This window comes from Mytilus trossulus, chromosome 5 (assembly GCF_036588685.1).
Source record: "Mytilus trossulus isolate FHL-02 chromosome 5, PNRI_Mtr1.1.1.hap1, whole genome shotgun sequence".
NCBI classification, from domain to species: domain Eukaryota; kingdom Metazoa; phylum Mollusca; class Bivalvia; order Mytilida; family Mytilidae; genus Mytilus; species Mytilus trossulus.
The window spans coordinates 86277539-86299304 of NC_086377.1; positions in this window are offsets into that span (position 1 = coordinate 86277539).

Below are 21766 nucleotides of genomic sequence, written 5' to 3' on the forward strand. Positions count from 1 at the left end.
AAAATGTACATTACAAGAAAATAAGCATGCAACGCGTGTTTTAAAGTTACACCGGATCAATAAAATCCAAATCATGCACTGCTGGTGAACTGTGACCGAAATGTCAATTTCCTACAATGACAAAAGAAATTACATTGTGCACATTCCATCTCTATAGATGTTGTCTGTTCAACGTCTCCACCTGAAAAGAAATAAAAAGACTGAGTTTTCGTTATTATCAACCCGCGTCACGTGATGTCTCCTCAATCTGGCGCGCGCGCTGGACCTGAAATAAAATAAAAACTTTCCGAACTAAACATGAAACTTCCCCGGAATAATATAGACCCCTTACAGAAACAAACAGACAAACAAACAAACAGACAGACAAACAAACACATACACACACATAACAATCAATCATGTTTCAAAGGGGGGGTGGGGCAAGACCGTTTACAATTGCTTTTTAGAAGCAATTGATTTAAATTGTAAAACGACAATTTTAACCATTCTGTTCCGTTTATATAAAAAAAAAATCCCTAGGACCCTCCCCCCCCCCCCTTTTTTTTTTACCCCCACTTAAAAATGAATGTGTTTGATCAACCAATCAACGTGTTCAACCAACCAACCAACCAACCAACCAACCAACCAATAAATCAATCAATCAATCAGTGCATGTTTCCGTCTCATGTGTTTAATATGGAGTCCACGATCTCAATTGTTTCTTTCTCGCTTGTTTCAAGAAACACTATCAAACGTGTTGTTAAACCAAACAACCAACGTGTTTAGTCAACCAATCAACATGTTTAGCCAACCAACCAACCAATCAATCTACCAATCAGTGCATGTTTCCGTCTCATGTGTTAAATATGGAGTCCACGATCTCATTTGTTTCTTTCTCGCTTGTTTCAAGAAACACTATCAAACGTGTTGTTTAACCAACCAACCAACCAACCAACGTGTTTAATCAACCAATCAACATGTTTAGTTAACCAACCAACCAATCAATCAACCAATCAGTGCATGTTTCCGTCTCATGTGTTTAATATGGAGTCCACGATCTCATTTGTTTCTTTCTCGCTTGTTTCAAGAAACACTTTCCAACGTGTTTAACCAACCAACCAACGTGTTTAATCAACCAATCAACATGTTTAGCCAACCAAACAACCAACCAATCAATCAATCAACCAATCAGTGCATGTTTCCGTCTCATGTGTTTAATATGGAGTCCACGATCTCATTTGTTTCTTTCTCGCTTGTTTCAAGAAACACTATCAAACGTGTTGTTTAACCAACCAACCAACCAACGTGTTTAATCAACCAATCAACGTGTTTAACCAACCAACCAACCAACCAACCAACCAACCAACCAACGTGTTCAATCAACCAATCAACATGTTAAGCGAACCAACCAACCAATCAATCAACCAATCGGTGCATGTTTCCGTCTCATGTGTTTAATATGGAGTCCACGATCTCATTAGTTTCTTTCTCGCTTGTTTCGAGAAACACTATCTAACGTGTTTAACCAACCAACCAACGTGTTAGATCAACCAATCAACATGTTTAACCAACCAACCAACCAACCAACCAATCAATCAATCAATCAATAAATCAGTGCATGTTTCCGTCTCGTGTGTTCAATACGGGGTCCAAGATCTCAGTTTTTTCCGGTTGCTTCAAGAGACCCTATCCCAAGTGTTTAAGTAATAAACAAACCAACCAACCAACCAACCAACCAATCAATCAATATGTATGACCGTTTATTTATGACAGTTTCATTAAAACAATATGGAAGGAAAGACCTATGATCAATTATTCAAGAAGAATTGAATTTCAATATTGTTCTTACATCTCTTCTGAAAAAAAAATCCACATCCTTCTTATCAGTTATACTCTGAAACTACAAGTCTAATCGACCCCAAAATGTGCAGTCAGCAGGGCATACATGTACTAAAGGTTCATAAAACAACGTGGTGCAGATATCTCTCAAGACTTTTCCTAGAGAAAAGAAATGGCAATGCCGTAAAAATCGCTCCTTACACTGCTACTTTTGCATAGGTACTTTTTCTGTACAAAAAATCTGTGGTACTGGAAAATTACTTTTAAAATATGGTACTTTTTTAGTACTTTAAATTTATTGTAATATTTAGGTACCTGTTTTTTACAGTACTTGATTTGTACCTAATATTTGAGGTACACATTTAGTACTACACAATTAAAGTACAAATTGAGTACTTAAAATTTGAAGTACAAATCAAGTACTGTAAAAAACAAGTACTTAAATATTACAATAAATTTGAAGTACTAAAAAAGTACTATATTTTAAAAGTAATTTTCCAGTACTACAGATTTTTTGTACAGAAAAAGTACCTATGCAAAATTAGCAGTGCAGGGCCGTAAATCTCAGTGAAATCCTAAAATAAAATGTTCGCTCCTAGATTAAAATACTTATCTGTGTTACAAACTGGTGCTGAAAAATGTACATTACAAGAAAATAAGCATGCAACGCGTGTTTTAAAGTTACACCGGATCAATAAAATCCAAATCATGCACTGCTGGTGAACTGTGACCGAAATGTCAATTTCCTACAATGACAAAAGAAATTACATTGTGCACATTCCATCTCTATAGATGTTGTCTGTTCAACGTCTCCACCTGAAAAGAAATAAAAAGACTGAGTTTTCGTTATTATCAACCCGCGTCACGTGATGTCTCCTCAATCTGGCGCGCGCGCTGGACCTGAAATAAAATAAAAACTTTCCGAACTAAACATGAAACTTCCCCGGAATAATATAGACCCCTTACAGAAACAAACAGACAAACAAACAAACAGACAGACAAACAAACACATACACACACATAACAATCAATCATGTTTCAAAGGGGGGGTGGGGCAAGACCGTTTACAATTGCTTTTTAGAAGCAATTGATTTAAATTGTAAAACGACAATTTTAACCATTCTGTTCCGTTTATATAAAAAAAAAATCCCTAGGACCCTCCCCCCCCCCCTTTTTTTTTTACCCCCACTTAAAAATGAATGTGTTTGATCAACCAATCAACGTGTTCAACCAACCAACCAACCAACCAACCAACCAACCAATAAATCAATCAATCAATCAGTGCATGTTTCCGTCTCATGTGTTTAATATGGAGTCCACGATCTCAATTGTTTCTTTCTCGCTTGTTTCAAGAAACACTATCAAACGTGTTGTTAAACCAAACAACCAACGTGTTTAGTCAACCAATCAACATGTTTAGCCAACCAACCAACCAATCAATCTACCAATCAGTGCATGTTTCCGTCTCATGTGTTAAATATGGAGTCCACGATCTCATTTGTTTCTTTCTCGCTTGTTTCAAGAAACACTATCAAACGTGTTGTTTAACCAACCAACCAACCAACCAACGTGTTTAATCAACCAATCAACATGTTTAGCCAACCAACCAACCAATCAATCAACCAATCAGTGCATGTTTCCGTCTCATGTGTTTAATATGGAGTCCACGATCTCATTTGTTTCTTTCTCGCTTGTTTCAAGAAACACTTTCCAACGTGTTTAACCAACCAACCAACGTGTTTAATCAACCAATCAACATGTTTAGCCAACCAAACAACCAACCAATCAATCAATCAACCAATCAGTGCATGTTTCCGTCTCATGTGTTTAATATGGAGTCCACGATCTCATTTGTTTCTTTCTCGCTTGTTTCAAGAAACACTATCAAACGTGTTGTTTAACCAACCAACCAACCAACGTGTTTAATCAACCAATCAACGTGTTTAACCAACCAACCAACCAACCAACCAACCAACCAACCAACCAACCAACCAACGTGTTCAATCAACCAATCAACATGTTAAGCGAACCAACCAACCAATCAATCAACCAATCGGTGCATGTTTCCGTCTCATGTGTTTAATATGGAGTCCACGATCTCATTAGTTTCTTTCTCGCTTGTTTCGAGAAACACTATCTAACGTGTTTAACCAACCAACCAACGTGTTAAATCAACCAATCAACATGTTTAACCAACCAACCAACCAACCAACCAATCAATCAATCAATCAATAAATCAGTGCATGTTTCCGTCTCGTGTGTTCAATACGGGGTCCAAGATCTCAGTTTTTTCCGGTTGCTTCAAGAGACCCTATCCCAAGTGTTTAAGTAATAAACAAACCAACCAACCAACCAACCAACCAATCAATCAATATGTATGACCGTTTATTTATGACAGTTTCATTAAAACAATATGGAAGGAAAGACCTATGATCAATTATTCAAGAAGAATTGAATTTCAATATTGTTCTTACATCTCTTCTGAAAAAAAAATCCACATCCTTCTTATCAGTTATACTCTGAAACTACAAGTCTAATCGACCCCAAAATGTGCAGTCAGCAGGGCATACATGTACTAAAGGTTCATAAAACAACGTGGTGCAGATATCTCTCAAGACTTTTCCTAGAGAAAAGAAATGGCAATGCCGTAAAAATCGCTCCTTACACTGCTACTTTTGCATAGGTACTTTTTCTGTACAAAAAATCTGTGGTACTGGAAAATTACTTTTAAAATATGGTACTTTTTTAGTACTTTAAATTTATTGTAATATTTAGGTACCTGTTTTTTACAGTACTTGATTTGTACCTAATATTTGAGGTACACATTTAGTACTACACAATTAAAGTACAAATTGAGTACTTAAAATTTGAAGTACAAATCAAGTACTGTAAAAAACAAGTACTTAAATATTACAATAAATTTGAAGTACTAAAAAAGTACTATATTTTAAAAGTAATTTTCCAGTACTACAGATTTTTTGTACAGAAAAAGTACCTATGCAAAATTAGCAGTGCAGGGCCGTAAATCTCAGTGAAATCCTAAAATAAAATGTTCGCTCCTAGATTAAAATACTTATCTGTGTTACAAACTGGTGCTGAAAAATGTACATTACAAGAAAATAAGCATGCAACGCGTGTTTTAAAGTTACACCGGATCAATAAAATCCAAATCATGCACTGCTGGTGAACTGTGACCGAAATGTCAATTTCCTACAATGACAAAAGAAATTACATTGTGCACATTCCATCTCTATAGATGTTGTCTGTTCAACGTCTCCACCTGAAAAGAAATAAAAAGACTGAGTTTTCGTTATTATCAACCCGCGTCACGTGATGTCTCCTCAATCTGGCGCGCGCGCTGGACCTGAAATAAAATAAAAACTTTCCGAACTAAACATGAAACTTCCCCGGAATAATATAGACCCCTTACAGAAACAAACAGACAAACAAACAAACAGACAGACAAACAAACACATACACACACATAACAATCAATCATGTTTCAAAGGGGGGGTGGGGCAAGACCGTTTACAATTGCTTTTTAGAAGCAATTGATTTAAATTGTAAAACGACAATTTTAACCATTCTGTTCCGTTTATATAAAAAAAAAATCCCTAGGACCCTCCCCCCCCCCCTTTTTTTTTTACCCCCACTTAAAAATGAATGTGTTTGATCAACCAATCAACGTGTTCAACCAACCAACCAACCAACCAACCAACCAACCAACCAACCAACCAACCAACCAACCAACCAATAAATCAATCAATCAATCAGTGCATGTTTCCGTCTCATGTGTTTAATATGGAGTCCACGATCTCAATTGTTTCTTTCTCGCTTGTTTCAAGAAACACTATCAAACGTGTTGTTAAACCAAACAACCAACGTGTTTAGTCAACCAATCAACATGTTTAGCCAACCAACCAACCAATCAATCTACCAATCAGTGCATGTTTCCGTCTCATGTGTTTAATATGGAGTCCACGATCTCATTTGTTTCTTTCTCGCTTGTTTCAAGAAACACTATCAAACGTGTTGTTTAACCAACCAACCAACCAACCAACGTGTTTAATCAACCAATCAACATGTTTAGCCAACCAACCAACCAACCAATCAATCAACCAATCAGTGCATGTTTCCGTCTCATGTGTTTAATATGGAGTCCACGATCTCATTTGTTTCTTTCTCGCTTGTTTCAAGAAACACTTTCCAACGTGTTTAACCAACCAACCAACGTGTTTAATCAACCAATCAACATGTTTAGCCAACCAAACAACCAACCAATCAATCAATCAACCAATCAGTGCATGTTTCCGTCTCATGTGTTTAATATGGAGTCCACGATCTCATTTGTTTCTTTCTCGCTTGTTTCAAGAAACACTATCAAACGTGTTGTTTAACCAACCAACCAACCAACGTGTTTAATCAACCAATCAACGTGTTTAACCAACCAACCAACCAACCAACCAACCAACGTGTTCAATCAACCAATCAACATGTTAAGCGAACCAACCAACCAATCAATCAACCAATCGGTGCATGTTTCCGTCTCATGTGTTTAATATGGAGTCCACGATCTCATTAGTTTCTTTCTCGCTTGTTTCGAGAAACACTATCTAACGTGTTTAACCAACCAACCAACGTGTTAAATCAACCAATCAACATGTTTAACCAACCAACCAACCAACCAACCAATCAATCAATCAATCAATAAATCAGTGCATGTTTCCGTCTCGTGTGTTCAATACGGGGTCCAAGATCTCAGTTTTTTCCGGTTGCTTCAAGAGACCCTATCCCAAGTGTTTAAGTAATAAACAAACCAACCAACCAACCAACCAACCAATCAATCAATATGTATGACCGTTTATTTATGACAGTTTCATTAAAACAATATGGAAGGAAAGACCTATGATCAATTATTCAAGAAGAATTGAATTTCAATATTGTTCTTACATCTCTTCTGAAAAAAAAATCCACATCCTTCTTATCAGTTATACTCTGAAACTACAAGTCTAATCGACCCCAAAATGTGCAGTCAGCAGGGCATACATGTACTAAAGGTTCATAAAACAACGTGGTGCAGATATCTCTCAAGACTTTTCCTAGAGAAAAGAAATGGCAATGCCGTAAAAATCGCTCCTTACACTGCTACTTTTGCATAGGTACTTTTTCTGTACAAAAAATCTGTGGTACTGGAAAATTACTTTTAAAATATGGTACTTTTTTAGTACTTTAAATTTATTGTAATATTTAGGTACCTGTTTTTTACAGTACTTGATTTGTACCTAATATTTGAGGTACACATTTAGTACTACACAATTAAAGTACAAATTGAGTACTTAAAATTTGAAGTACAAATCAAGTACTGTAAAAAACAAGTACTTAAATATTACAATAAATTTGAAGTACTAAAAAAGTACTATATTTTAAAAGTAATTTTCCAGTACTACAGATTTTTTGTACAGAAAAAGTACCTATGCAAAATTAGCAGTGCAGGGCCGTAAATCTCAGTGAAATCCTAAAATAAAATGTTCGCTCCTAGATTAAAATACTTATCTGTGTTACAAACTGGTGCTGAAAAATGTACATTACAAGAAAATAAGCATGCAACGCGTGTTTTAAAGTTACACCGGATCAATAAAATCCAAATCATGCACTGCTGGTGAACTGTGACCGAAATGTCAATTTCCTACAATGACAAAAGAAATTACATTGTGCACATTCCATCTCTATAGATGTTGTCTGTTCAACGTCTCCACCTGAAAAGAAATAAAAAGACTGAGTTTTCGTTATTATCAACCCGCGTCACGTGATGTCTCCTCAATCTGGCGCGCGCGCTGGACCTGAAATAAAATAAAAACTTTCCGAACTAAACATGAAACTTCCCCGGAATAATATAGACCCCTTACAGAAACAAACAGACAAACAAACAAACAGACAGACAAACAAACACATACACACACATAACAATCAATCATGTTTCAAAGGGGGGGTGGGGCAAGACCGTTTACAATTGCTTTTTAGAAGCAATTGATTTAAATTGTAAAACGACAATTTTAACCATTCTGTTCCGTTTATATAAAAAAAAAATCCCTAGGACCCTCCCCCCCCCCTTTTTTTTTTACCCCCACTTAAAAATGAATGTGTTTGATCAACCAATCAACGTGTTCAACCAACCAACCAACCAACCAACCAACCAACCAATAAATCAATCAATCAATCAGTGCATGTTTCCGTCTCATGTGTTTAATATGGAGTCCACGATCTCAATTGTTTCTTTCTCGCTTGTTTCAAGAAACACTATCAAACGTGTTGTTAAACCAAACAACCAACGTGTTTAGTCAACCAATCAACATGTTTAGCCAACCAACCAACCAATCAATCTACCAATCAGTGCATGTTTCCGTCTCATGTGTTAAATATGGAGTCCACGATCTCATTTGTTTCTTTCTCGCTTGTTTCAAGAAACACTATCAAACGTGTTGTTTAACCAACCAACCAACCAACCAACGTGTTTAATCAACCAATCAACATGTTTAGCCAACCAACCAACCAATCAATCAACCAATCAGTGCATGTTTCCGTCTCATGTGTTTAATATGGAGTCCACGATCTCATTTGTTTCTTTCTCGCTTGTTTCAAGAAACACTTTCCAACGTGTTTAACCAACCAACCAACGTGTTTAATCAACCAATCAACATGTTTAGCCAACCAAACAACCAACCAATCAATCAATCAACCAATCAGTGCATGTTTCCGTCTCATGTGTTTAATATGGAGTCCACGATCTCATTTGTTTCTTTCTCGCTTGTTTCAAGAAACACTATCAAACGTGTTGTTTAACCAACCAACCAACCAACGTGTTTAATCAACCAATCAACGTGTTTAACCAACCAACCAACCAACCAACCAACCAACCAACCAACGTGTTCAATCAACCAATCAACATGTTAAGCGAACCAACCAACCAATCAATCAACCAATCGGTGCATGTTTCCGTCTCATGTGTTTAATATGGAGTCCACGATCTCATTAGTTTCTTTCTCGCTTGTTTCGAGAAACACTATCTAACGTGTTTAACCAACCAACCAACGTGTTAAATCAACCAATCAACATGTTTAACCAACCAACCAACCAACCAACCAATCAATCAATCAATCAATAAATCAGTGCATGTTTCCGTCTCGTGTGTTCAATACGGGGTCCAAGATCTCAGTTTTTTCCGGTTGCTTCAAGAGACCCTATCCCAAGTGTTTAAGTAATAAACAAACCAACCAACCAACCAACCAACCAATCAATCAATATGTATGACCGTTTATTTATGACAGTTTCATTAAAACAATATGGAAGGAAAGACCTATGATCAATTATTCAAGAAGAATTGAATTTCAATATTGTTCTTACATCTCTTCTGAAAAAAAAATCCACATCCTTCTTATCAGTTATACTCTGAAACTACAAGTCTAATCGACCCCAAAATGTGCAGTCAGCAGGGCATACATGTACTAAAGGTTCATAAAACAACGTGGTGCAGATATCTCTCAAGACTTTTCCTAGAGAAAAGAAATGGCAATGCCGTAAAAATCGCTCCTTACACTGCTACTTTTGCATAGGTACTTTTTCTGTACAAAAAATCTGTGGTACTGGAAAATTACTTTTAAAATATGGTACTTTTTTAGTACTTTAAATTTATTGTAATATTTAGGTACCTGTTTTTTACAGTACTTGATTTGTACCTAATATTTGAGGTACACATTTAGTACTACACAATTAAAGTACAAATTGAGTACTTAAAATTTGAAGTACAAATCAAGTACTGTAAAAAACAAGTACTTAAATATTACAATAAATTTGAAGTACTAAAAAAGTACTATATTTTAAAAGTAATTTTCCAGTACTACAGATTTTTTGTACAGAAAAAGTACCTATGCAAAATTAGCAGTGCAGGGCCGTAAATCTCAGTGAAATCCTAAAATAAAATGTTCGCTCCTAGATTAAAATACTTATCTGTGTTACAAACTGGTGCTGAAAAATGTACATTACAAGAAAATAAGCATGCAACGCGTGTTTTAAAGTTACACCGGATCAATAAAATCCAAATCATGCACTGCTGGTGAACTGTGACCGAAATGTCAATTTCCTACAATGACAAAAGAAATTACATTGTGCACATTCCATCTCTATAGATGTTGTCTGTTCAACGTCTCCACCTGAAAAGAAATAAAAAGACTGAGTTTTCGTTATTATCAACCCGCGTCACGTGATGTCTCCTCAATCTGGCGCGCGCGCTGGACCTGAAATAAAATAAAAACTTTCCGAACTAAACATGAAACTTCCCCGGAATAATATAGACCCCTTACAGAAACAAACAGACAAACAAACAAACAGACAGACAAACAAACACATACACACACATAACAATCAATCATGTTTCAAAGGGGGGGTGGGGCAAGACCGTTTACAATTGCTTTTTAGAAGCAATTGATTTAAATTGTAAAACGACAATTTTAACCATTCTGTTCCGTTTATATAAAAAAAAAATCCCTAGGACCCTCCCCCCCCCCTTTTTTTTTTACCCCCACTTAAAAATGAATGTGTTTGATCAACCAATCAACGTGTTCAACCAACCAACCAACCAACCAACCAACCAACCAATAAATCAATCAATCAATCAGTGCATGTTTCCGTCTCATGTGTTTAATATGGAGTCCACGATCTCAATTGTTTCTTTCTCGCTTGTTTCAAGAAACACTATCAAACGTGTTGTTAAACCAAACAACCAACGTGTTTAGTCAACCAATCAACATGTTTAGCCAACCAACCAACCAATCAATCTACCAATCAGTGCATGTTTCCGTCTCATGTGTTAAATATGGAGTCCACGATCTCATTTGTTTCTTTCTCGCTTGTTTCAAGAAACACTATCAAACGTGTTGTTTAACCAACCAACCAACCAACCAACGTGTTTAATCAACCAATCAACATGTTTAGCCAACCAACCAACCAATCAATCAACCAATCAGTGCATGTTTCCGTCTCATGTGTTTAATATGGAGTCCACGATCTCATTTGTTTCTTTCTCGCTTGTTTCAAGAAACACTTTCCAACGTGTTTAACCAACCAACCAACGTGTTTAATCAACCAATCAACATGTTTAGCCAACCAAACAACCAACCAATCAATCAATCAACCAATCAGTGCATGTTTCCGTCTCATGTGTTTAATATGGAGTCCACGATCTCATTTGTTTCTTTCTCGCTTGTTTCAAGAAACACTATCAAACGTGTTGTTTAACCAACCAACCAACCAACGTGTTTAATCAACCAATCAACGTGTTTAACCAACCAACCAACCAACCAACCAACCAACCAACCAACCAACGTGTTCAATCAACCAATCAACATGTTAAGCGAACCAACCAACCAATCAATCAACCAATCGGTGCATGTTTCCGTCTCATGTGTTTAATATGGAGTCCACGATCTCATTAGTTTCTTTCTCGCTTGTTTCGAGAAACACTATCTAACGTGTTTAACCAACCAACCAACGTGTTAAATCAACCAATCAACATGTTTAACCAACCAACCAACCAACCAACCAATCAATCAATCAATCAATAAATCGGTGCATGTTTCCGTCTCGTGTGTTCAATACGGGGTCCAAGATCTCAGTTTTTTCCGGTTGCTTCAAGAGACCCTATCCCAAGTGTTTAAGTAATAAACAAACCAACCAACCAACCAACCAACCAATCAATCAATATGTATGACCGTTTATTTATGACAGTTTCATTAAAACAATATGGAAGGAAAGACCTATGATCAATTATTCAAGAAGAATTGAATTTCAATATTGTTCTTACATCTCTTCTGAAAAAAAAATCCACATCCTTCTTATCAGTTATACTCTGAAACTACAAGTCTAATCGACCCCAAAATGTGCAGTCAGCAGGGCATACATGTACTAAAGGTTCATAAAACAACGTGGTGCAGATATCTCTCAAGACTTTTCCTAGAGAAAAGAAATGGCAATGCCGTAAAAATCGCTCCTTACACTGCTACTTTTGCATAGGTACTTTTTCTGTACAAAAAATCTGTGGTACTGGAAAATTACTTTTAAAATATGGTACTTTTTTAGTACTTTAAATTTATTGTAATATTTAGGTACCTGTTTTTTACAGTACTTGATTTGTACCTAATATTTGAGGTACACATTTAGTACTACACAATTAAAGTACAAATTGAGTACTTAAAATTTGAAGTACAAATCAAGTACTGTAAAAAACAAGTACTTAAATATTACAATAAATTTGAAGTACTAAAAAAGTACTATATTTTAAAAGTAATTTTCCAGTACTACAGATTTTTTGTACAGAAAAAGTACCTATGCAAAATTAGCAGTGCAGGGCCGTAAATCTCAGTGAAATCCTAAAATAAAATGTTCGCTCCTAGATTAAAATACTTATCTGTGTTACAAACTGGTGCTGAAAAATGTACATTACAAGAAAATAAGCATGCAACGCGTGTTTTAAAGTTACACCGGATCAATAAAATCCAAATCATGCACTGCTGGTGAACTGTGACCGAAATGTCAATTTCCTACAATGACAAAAGAAATTACATTGTGCACATTCCATCTCTATAGATGTTGTCTGTTCAACGTCTCCACCTGAAAAGAAATAAAAAGACTGAGTTTTCGTTATTATCAACCCGCGTCACGTGATGTCTCCTCAATCTGGCGCGCGCGCTGGACCTGAAATAAAATAAAAACTTTCCGAACTAAACATGAAACTTCCCCGGAATAATATAGACCCCTTACAGAAACAAACAGACAAACAAACAAACAGACAGACAAACAAACACATACACACACATAACAATCAATCATGTTTCAAAGGGGGGGTGGGGCAAGACCGTTTACAATTGCTTTTTAGAAGCAATTGATTTAAATTGTAAAACGACAATTTTAACCATTCTGTTCCGTTTATATAAAAAAAAAATCCCTAGGACCCTCCCCCCCCCCTTTTTTTTTTACCCCCACTTAAAAATGAATGTGTTTGATCAACCAATCAACGTGTTCAACCAACCAACCAACCAACCAACCAACCAACCAATAAATCAATCAATCAATCAGTGCATGTTTCCGTCTCATGTGTTTAATATGGAGTCCACGATCTCAATTGTTTCTTTCTCGCTTGTTTCAAGAAACACTATCAAACGTGTTGTTAAACCAAACAACCAACGTGTTTAGTCAACCAATCAACATGTTTAGCCAACCAACCAACCAATCAATCTACCAATCAGTGCATGTTTCCGTCTCATGTGTTAAATATGGAGTCCACGATCTCATTTGTTTCTTTCTCGCTTGTTTCAAGAAACACTATCAAACGTGTTGTTTAACCAACCAACCAACCAACCAACGTGTTTAATCAACCAATCAACATGTTTAGCCAACCAACCAACCAATCAATCAACCAATCAGTGCATGTTTCCGTCTCATGTGTTTAATATGGAGTCCACGATCTCATTTGTTTCTTTCTCGCTTGTTTCAAGAAACACTTTCCAACGTGTTTAACCAACCAACCAACGTGTTTAATCAACCAATCAACATGTTTAGCCAACCAAACAACCAACCAATCAATCAATCAACCAATCAGTGCATGTTTCCGTCTCATGTGTTTAATATGGAGTCCACGATCTCATTTGTTTCTTTCTCGCTTGTTTCAAGAAACACTATCAAACGTGTTGTTTAACCAACCAACCAACCAACGTGTTTAATCAACCAATCAACGTGTTTAACCAACCAACCAACCAACCAACCAACCAACCAACCAACCAACGTGTTCAATCAACCAATCAACATGTTAAGCGAACCAACCAACCAATCAATCAACCAATCGGTGCATGTTTCCGTCTCATGTGTTTAATATGGAGTCCACGATCTCATTAGTTTCTTTCTCGCTTGTTTCGAGAAACACTATCTAACGTGTTTAACCAACCAACCAACGTGTTAAATCAACCAATCAACATGTTTAACCAACCAACCAACCAACCAACCAATCAATCAATCAATCAATAAATCAGTGCATGTTTCCGTCTCGTGTGTTCAATACGGGGTCCAAGATCTCAGTTTTTTCCGGTTGCTTCAAGAGACCCTATCCCAAGTGTTTAAGTAATAAACAAACCAACCAACCAACCAACCAACCAATCAATCAATATGTATGACCGTTTATTTATGACAGTTTCATTAAAACAATATGGAAGGAAAGACCTATGATCAATTATTCAAGAAGAATTGAATTTCAATATTGTTCTTACATCTCTTCTGAAAAAAAAATCCACATCCTTCTTATCAGTTATACTCTGAAACTACAAGTCTAATCGACCCCAAAATGTGCAGTCAGCAGGGCATACATGTACTAAAGGTTCATAAAACAACGTGGTGCAGATATCTCTCAAGACTTTTCCTAGAGAAAAGAAATGGCAATGCCGTAAAAATCGCTCCTTACACTGCTACTTTTGCATAGGTACTTTTTCTGTACAAAAAATCTGTGGTACTGGAAAATTACTTTTAAAATATGGTACTTTTTTAGTACTTTAAATTTATTGTAATATTTAGGTACCTGTTTTTTACAGTACTTGATTTGTACCTAATATTTGAGGTACACATTTAGTACTACACAATTAAAGTACAAATTGAGTACTTAAAATTTGAAGTACAAATCAAGTACTGTAAAAAACAAGTACTTAAATATTACAATAAATTTGAAGTACTAAAAAAGTACTATATTTTAAAAGTAATTTTCCAGTACTACAGATTTTTTGTACAGAAAAAGTACCTATGCAAAATTAGCAGTGCAGGGCCGTAAATCTCAGTGAAATCCTAAAATAAAATGTTCGCTCCTAGATTAAAATACTTATCTGTGTTACAAACTGGTGCTGAAAAATGTACATTACAAGAAAATAAGCATGCAACGCGTGTTTTAAAGTTACACCGGATCAATAAAATCCAAATCATGCACTGCTGGTGAACTGTGACCGAAATGTCAATTTCCTACAATGACAAAAGAAATTACATTGTGCACATTCCATCTCTATAGATGTTGTCTGTTCAACGTCTCCACCTGAAAAGAAATAAAAAGACTGAGTTTTCGTTATTATCAACCCGCGTCACGTGATGTCTCCTCAATCTGGCGCGCGCGCTGGACCTGAAATAAAATAAAAACTTTCCGAACTAAACATGAAACTTCCCCGGAATAATATAGACCCCTTACAGAAACAAACAGACAAACAAACAAACAGACAGACAAACAAACACATACACACACATAACAATCAATCATGTTTCAAAGGGGGGGTGGGGCAAGACCGTTTACAATTGCTTTTTAGAAGCAATTGATTTAAATTGTAAAACGACAATTTTAACCATTCTGTTCCGTTTATATAAAAAAAAAATCCCTAGGACCCTCCCCCCCCCCCCCTTTTTTTTTTACCCCCACTTAAAAATGAATGTGTTTGATCAACCAATCAACGTGTTCAACCAACCAACCAACCAACCAACCAACCAACCAATAAATCAATCAATCAATCAGTGCATGTTTCCGTCTCATGTGTTTAATATGGAGTCCACGATCTCAATTGTTTCTTTCTCGCTTGTTTCAAGAAACACTATCAAACGTGTTGTTAAACCAAACAACCAACGTGTTTAGTCAACCAATCAACATGTTTAGCCAACCAACCAACCAATCAATCTACCAATCAGTGCATGTTTCCGTCTCATGTGTTAAATATGGAGTCCACGATCTCATTTGTTTCTTTCTCGCTTGTTTCAAGAAACACTATCAAACGTGTTGTTTAACCAACCAACCAACCAACCAACGTGTTTAATCAACCAATCAACATGTTTAGCCAACCAACCAACCAATCAATCAACCAATCAGTGCATGTTTCCGTCTCATGTGTTTAATATGGAGTCCACGATCTCATTTGTTTCTTTCTCGCTTGTTTCAAGAAACACTTTCCAACGTGTTTAACCAACCAACCAACGTGTTTAATCAACCAATCAACATGTTTAGCCAACCAAACAACCAACCAATCAATCAATCAACCAATCAGTGCATGTTTCCGTCTCATGTGTTTAATATGGAGTCCACGATCTCATTTGTTTCTTTCTCGCTTGTTTCAAGAAACACTATCAAACGTGTTGTTTAACCAACCAACCAACCAACGTGTTTAATCAACCAATCAACGTGTTTAACCAACCAACCAACCAACCAACCAACCAACCAACCAACCAACGTGTTCAATCAACCAATCAACATGTTAAGCGAACCAACCAACCAATCAATCAACCAATCGGTGCATGTTTCCGTCTCATGTGTTTAATATGGAGTCCACGATCTCATTAGTTTCTTTCTCGCTTGTTTCGAGAAACACTATCTAACGTGTTTAACCAACCAACCAACGTGTTAAATCAACCAATCAACATGTTTAACCAACCAACCAACCAACCAACCAATCAATCAATCAATCAATAAATCAGTGCATGTTTCCGTCTCGTGTGTTCAATACGGGGTCCAAGATCTCAGTTTTTTCCGGTTGCTTCAAGAGACCCTATCCCAAGTGTTTAAGTAATAAACAAACCAACCAACCAACCAACCAACCAATCAATCAATATGTATGACCGTTTATTTATGACAGTTTCATTAAAACAATATGGAAGGAAAGACCTATGATCAATTATTCAAGAAGAATTGAATTTCAATATTGTTCTTACATCTCTTCTGAAAAAAAAATCCACATCCTTCTTATCAGTTATACTCTGAAACTACAAGTCTAATCGACCCCAAAATGTGCAGTCAGCAGGGCATACATGTACTAAAGGTTCATAAAACAACGTGGTGCAGATATCTCTCAAGACTTTTCCTAGAGAAAAGAAATGGCAATGCCGTAAAAATCGCTCCTTACACTGCTACTTTTGCATAGGTACTTTTTCTGTACAAAAAATCTGTGGTACTGGAAAATTACTTTTAAAATATGGTACTTTTTTAGTACTTTAAATTTATTGTAATATTTAGGTACCTGTTTTTTACAGTACTTGATTTGTACCTAATATTTGAGGTACACATTTAGTACTACACAATTAAAGTACAAATTGAGTACTTAAAATTTGAAGTACAAATCAAGTACTGTAAAAAACAAGTACTTAAATATTACAATAAATTTGAAGTACTAAAAAAGTACTATATTTTAAAAGTAATTTTCCAGTACTACAGATTTTTTGTACAGAAAAAGTACCTATGCAAAATTAGCAGTGCAGGGCCGTAAATCTCAGTGAAATCCTAAAATAAAATGTTCGCTCCTAGATTAAAATACTTATCTGTGTTACAAACTGGTGCTGAAAAATGTACATTACAAGAAAATAAGCATGCAACGCGTGTTTTAAAGTTACACCGGATCAATAAAATCCAAATCATGCACTGCTGGTGAACTGTGACCGAAATGTCAATTTCCTACAATGACAAAAGAAATTACATTGTGCACATTCCATCTCTATAGATGTTGTCTGTTCAACGTCTCCACCTGAAAAGAAATAAAAAGACTGAGTTTTCGTTATTATCAACCCGCGTCACGTGATGTCTCCTCAATCTGGCGCGCGCGCTGGACCTGAAATAAAATAAAAACTTTCCGAACTAAACATGAAACTTCCCCGGAATAATATAGACCCCTTACAGAAACAAACAGACAAACAAACAAACAGACAGACAAACAAACACATACACACACATAACAATCAATCATGTTTCAAAGGGGGGGTGGGGCAAGACCGTTTACAATTGCTTTTTAGAAGCAATTGATTTAAATTGTAAAACGACAATTTTAACCATTCTGTTCCGTTTATATAAAAAAAAAATCCCTAGGACCCTCCCCCCCCCCCCTTTTTTTTTTACCCCCACTTAAAAATGAATGTGTTTGATCAACCAATCAACGTGTTCAACCAACCAACCAACCAACCAACCAACCAACCAATAAATCAATCAATCAATCAGTGCATGTTTCCGTCTCATGTGTTTAATATGGAGTCCACGATCTCAATTGTTTCTTTCTCGCTTGTTTCAAGAAACACTATCAAACGTGTTGTTAAACCAAACAACCAACGTGTTTAGTCAACCAATCAACATGTTTAGCCAACCAACCAACCAATCAATCTACCAATCAGTGCATGTTTCCGTCTCATGTGTTAAATATGGAGTCCACGATCTCATTTGTTTCTTTCTCGCTTGTTTCAAGAAACACTATCAAACGTGTTGTTTAACCAACCAACCAACCAACCAACGTGTTTAATCAACCAATCAACATGTTTAGCCAACCAACCAACCAATCAATCAACCAATCAGTGCATGTTTCCGTCTCATGTGTTTAATATGGAGTCCACGATCTCATTTGTTTCTTTCTCGCTTGTTTCAAGAAACACTTTCCAACGTGTTTAACCAACCAACCAACGTGTTTAATCAACCAATCAACATGTTTAGCCAACCAAACAACCAACCAATCAATCAATCAACCAATCAGTGCATGTTTCCGTCTCATGTGTTTAATATGGAGTCCACGATCTCATTTGTTTCTTTCTCGCTTGTTTCAAGAAACACTATCAAACGTGTTGTTTAACCAACCAACCAACCAACGTGTTTAATCAACCAATCAACGTGTTTAACCAACCAACCAACCAACCAACCAACCAACCAACCAACCAACCAACCAACCAACCAACGTGTTCAATCAACCAATCAACATGTTAAGCGAACCAACCAACCAATCAATCAACCAATCGGTGCATGTTTCCGTCTCATGTGTTTAATATGGAGTCCACGATCTCATTAGTTTCTTTCTCGCTTGTTTCGAGAAACACTATCTAACGTGTTTAACCAACCAACCAACGTGTTAAATCAACCAATCAACATGTTTAACCAACCAACCAACCAACCAACCAATCAATCAATCAATCAATAAATCAGTGCATGTTTCCGTCTCGTGTGTTCAATACGGGGTCCAAGATCTCAGTTTTTTCCGGTTGCTTCAAGAGACCCTATCCCAAGTGTTTAAGTAATAAACAAACCAACCAACCAACCAACCAACCAATCAATCAATATGTATGACCGTTTATTTATGACAGTTTCATTAAAACAATATGGAAGGAAAGACCTATGATCAATTATTCAAGAAGAATTGAATTTCAATATTGTTCTTACATCTCTTCTGAAAAAAAAATCCACATCCTTCTTATCAGTTATACTCTGAAACTACAAGTCTAATCGACCCCAAAATGTGCAGTCAGCAGGGCATACATGTACTAAAGGTTCATAAAACAACGTGGTGCAGATATCTCTCAAGACTTTTCCTAGAGAAAAGAAATGGCAATGCCGTAAAAATCGCTCCTTACACTGCTACTTTTGCATAGGTACTTTTTCTGTACAAAAAATCTGTGGTACTGGAAAATTACTTTTAAAATATGGTACTTTTTTAGTACTTTAAATTTATTGTAATATTTAGGTACCTGTTTTTTACAGTACTTGATTTGTACCTAATATTTGAGGTACACATTTAGTACTACACAATTAAAGTACAAATTGAGTACTTAAAATTTGAAGTACAAATCAAGTACTGTAAAAAACAAGTACTTAAATATTACAATAAATTTGAAGTACTAAAAAAGTACTATATTTTAAAAGTAATTTTCCAGTACTACAGATTTTTTGTACAGAAAAAGTACCTATGCAAAATTAGCAGTGCAGGGCCGTAAATCTCAGTGAAATCCTAAAATAAAATGTTCGCTCCTAGATTAAAATACTTATCTGTGTTACAAACTGGTGCTGAAAAATGTACATTACAAGAAAATAAGCATGCAACGCGTGTTTTAAAGTTACACCGGATCAATAAAATCCAAATCATGCACTGCTGGTGAACTGTGACCGAAATGTCAATTTCCTACAATGACAAAAGAAATTACATTGTGCACATTCCATCTCTATAGATGTTGTCTGTTCAACGTCTCCACCTGAAAAGAAATAAAAAGACTGAGTTTTCGTTATTATCAACCCGCGTCACGTGATGTCTCCTCAATCTGGCGCGCGCGCTGGACCTGAAATAAAATAAAAACTTTCCGAACTAAACATGAAACTTCCCCGGAATAATATAGACCCCTTACAGAAACAAACAGACAAACAAACAAACAGACAGACAAACAAACACATACACACACATAACAATCAATCATGTTTCAAAGGGGGGGTGGGGCAAGACCGTTTACAATTGCTTTTTAGAAGCAATTGATTTAAATTGTAAAACGACAATTTTAACCATTCTGTTCCGTTTATATAAAAAAAAAATCCCTAGGACCCTCCCCCCCCCTTTTTTTTTTACCCCCACTTAAAAATGAATGTGTTTGATCAACCAATCAACGTGTTCAACCAACCAACCAACCAACCAACCAACCAACCAACCAACCAACCAACCAACCAACCAACCAATAAATCAATCAATCAATCAGTGCATGTTTCCGTCTCATGTGTTTAATATGGAGTCCACGATCTCAATTGTTTCTTTCTCGCTTGTTTCAAGAAACACTATCAAACGTGTTGTTAAACCAAACAACCAACGTGTTTAGTCAACCAATCAACATGTTTAGCCAACCAACCAACCAATCAATCTACCAATCAGTGCATGTTTCCGTCTCATGTGTTTAATATGGAGTCCACGATCTCATTTGTTTCTTTCTCGCTTGTTTCAAGAAACACTATCAAACGTGTTGTTTAACCAACCAACCAACCAACCAACGTGTTTAATCAACCAATCAACATGTTTAGCCAACCAACCAACCAACCAATCAATCAACCAATCAGTGCATGTTTCCGTCTCATGTGTTTAATATGGAGTCCACGATCTCATTTGTTTCTTTCTCGCTTGTTTCAAGAAACACTTTCCAACGTGTTTAACCAACCAACCAACGTGTTTAATCAACCAATCAACATGTTTAGCCAACCAAACAACCAACCAATCAATCAATCAACCAATCAGTGCATGTTTCCGTCTCATGTGTTTAATATGGAGTCCACGATCTCATTTGTTTCTTTCTCGCTTGTTTCAAGAAACACTATCAAACGTGTTGTTTAACCAACCAACCAACCAACGTGTTTAATCAACCAATCAACGTGTTTAACCAACCAACCAACCAACCAACCAACCAACCAACCAACGTGTTCAATCAACCAATCAACATGTTAAGCGAACCAACCAACCAATCAATCAACCAATCGGTGCATGTTTCCGTCTCATGTGTTTAATATGGAGTCCACGATCTCATTAGTTTCTTTCTCGCTTGTTTCGAGAAACACTATCTAACGTGTTTAACCAACCAACCAACGTGTTAAATCAACCAATCAACATGTTTAACCAACCAACCAACCAACCAACCAATCAATCAATCAATCAATAAATCAGTGCATGTTTCCGTCTCGTGTGTTCAATACGGGGTCCAAGATCTCAGTTTTTTCCGGTTGCTTCAAGAGACCCTATCCCAAGTGTTTAAGTAATAAACAAACCAACCAACCAACCAACCAACCAATCAATCAATATGTATGACCGTTTATTTATGACAGTTTCATTAAAACAATATGGAAGGAAAGACCTATGATCAATTATTCAAGAAGAATTGAATTTCAATATTGTTCTTACATCTCTTCTGAAAAAAAAATCCACATCCTTCTTATCAGTTATACTCTGAAACTACAAGTCTAATCGACCCCAAAATGTGCAGTCAGCAGGGCATACATGTACTAAAGGTTCATAAAACAACGTGGTGCAGATATCTCTCAAGACTTTTCCTAGAGAAAAGAAATGGCAATGCCGTAAAAATCGCTCCTTACACTGCTACTTTTGCATAGGTACTTTTTCTGTAC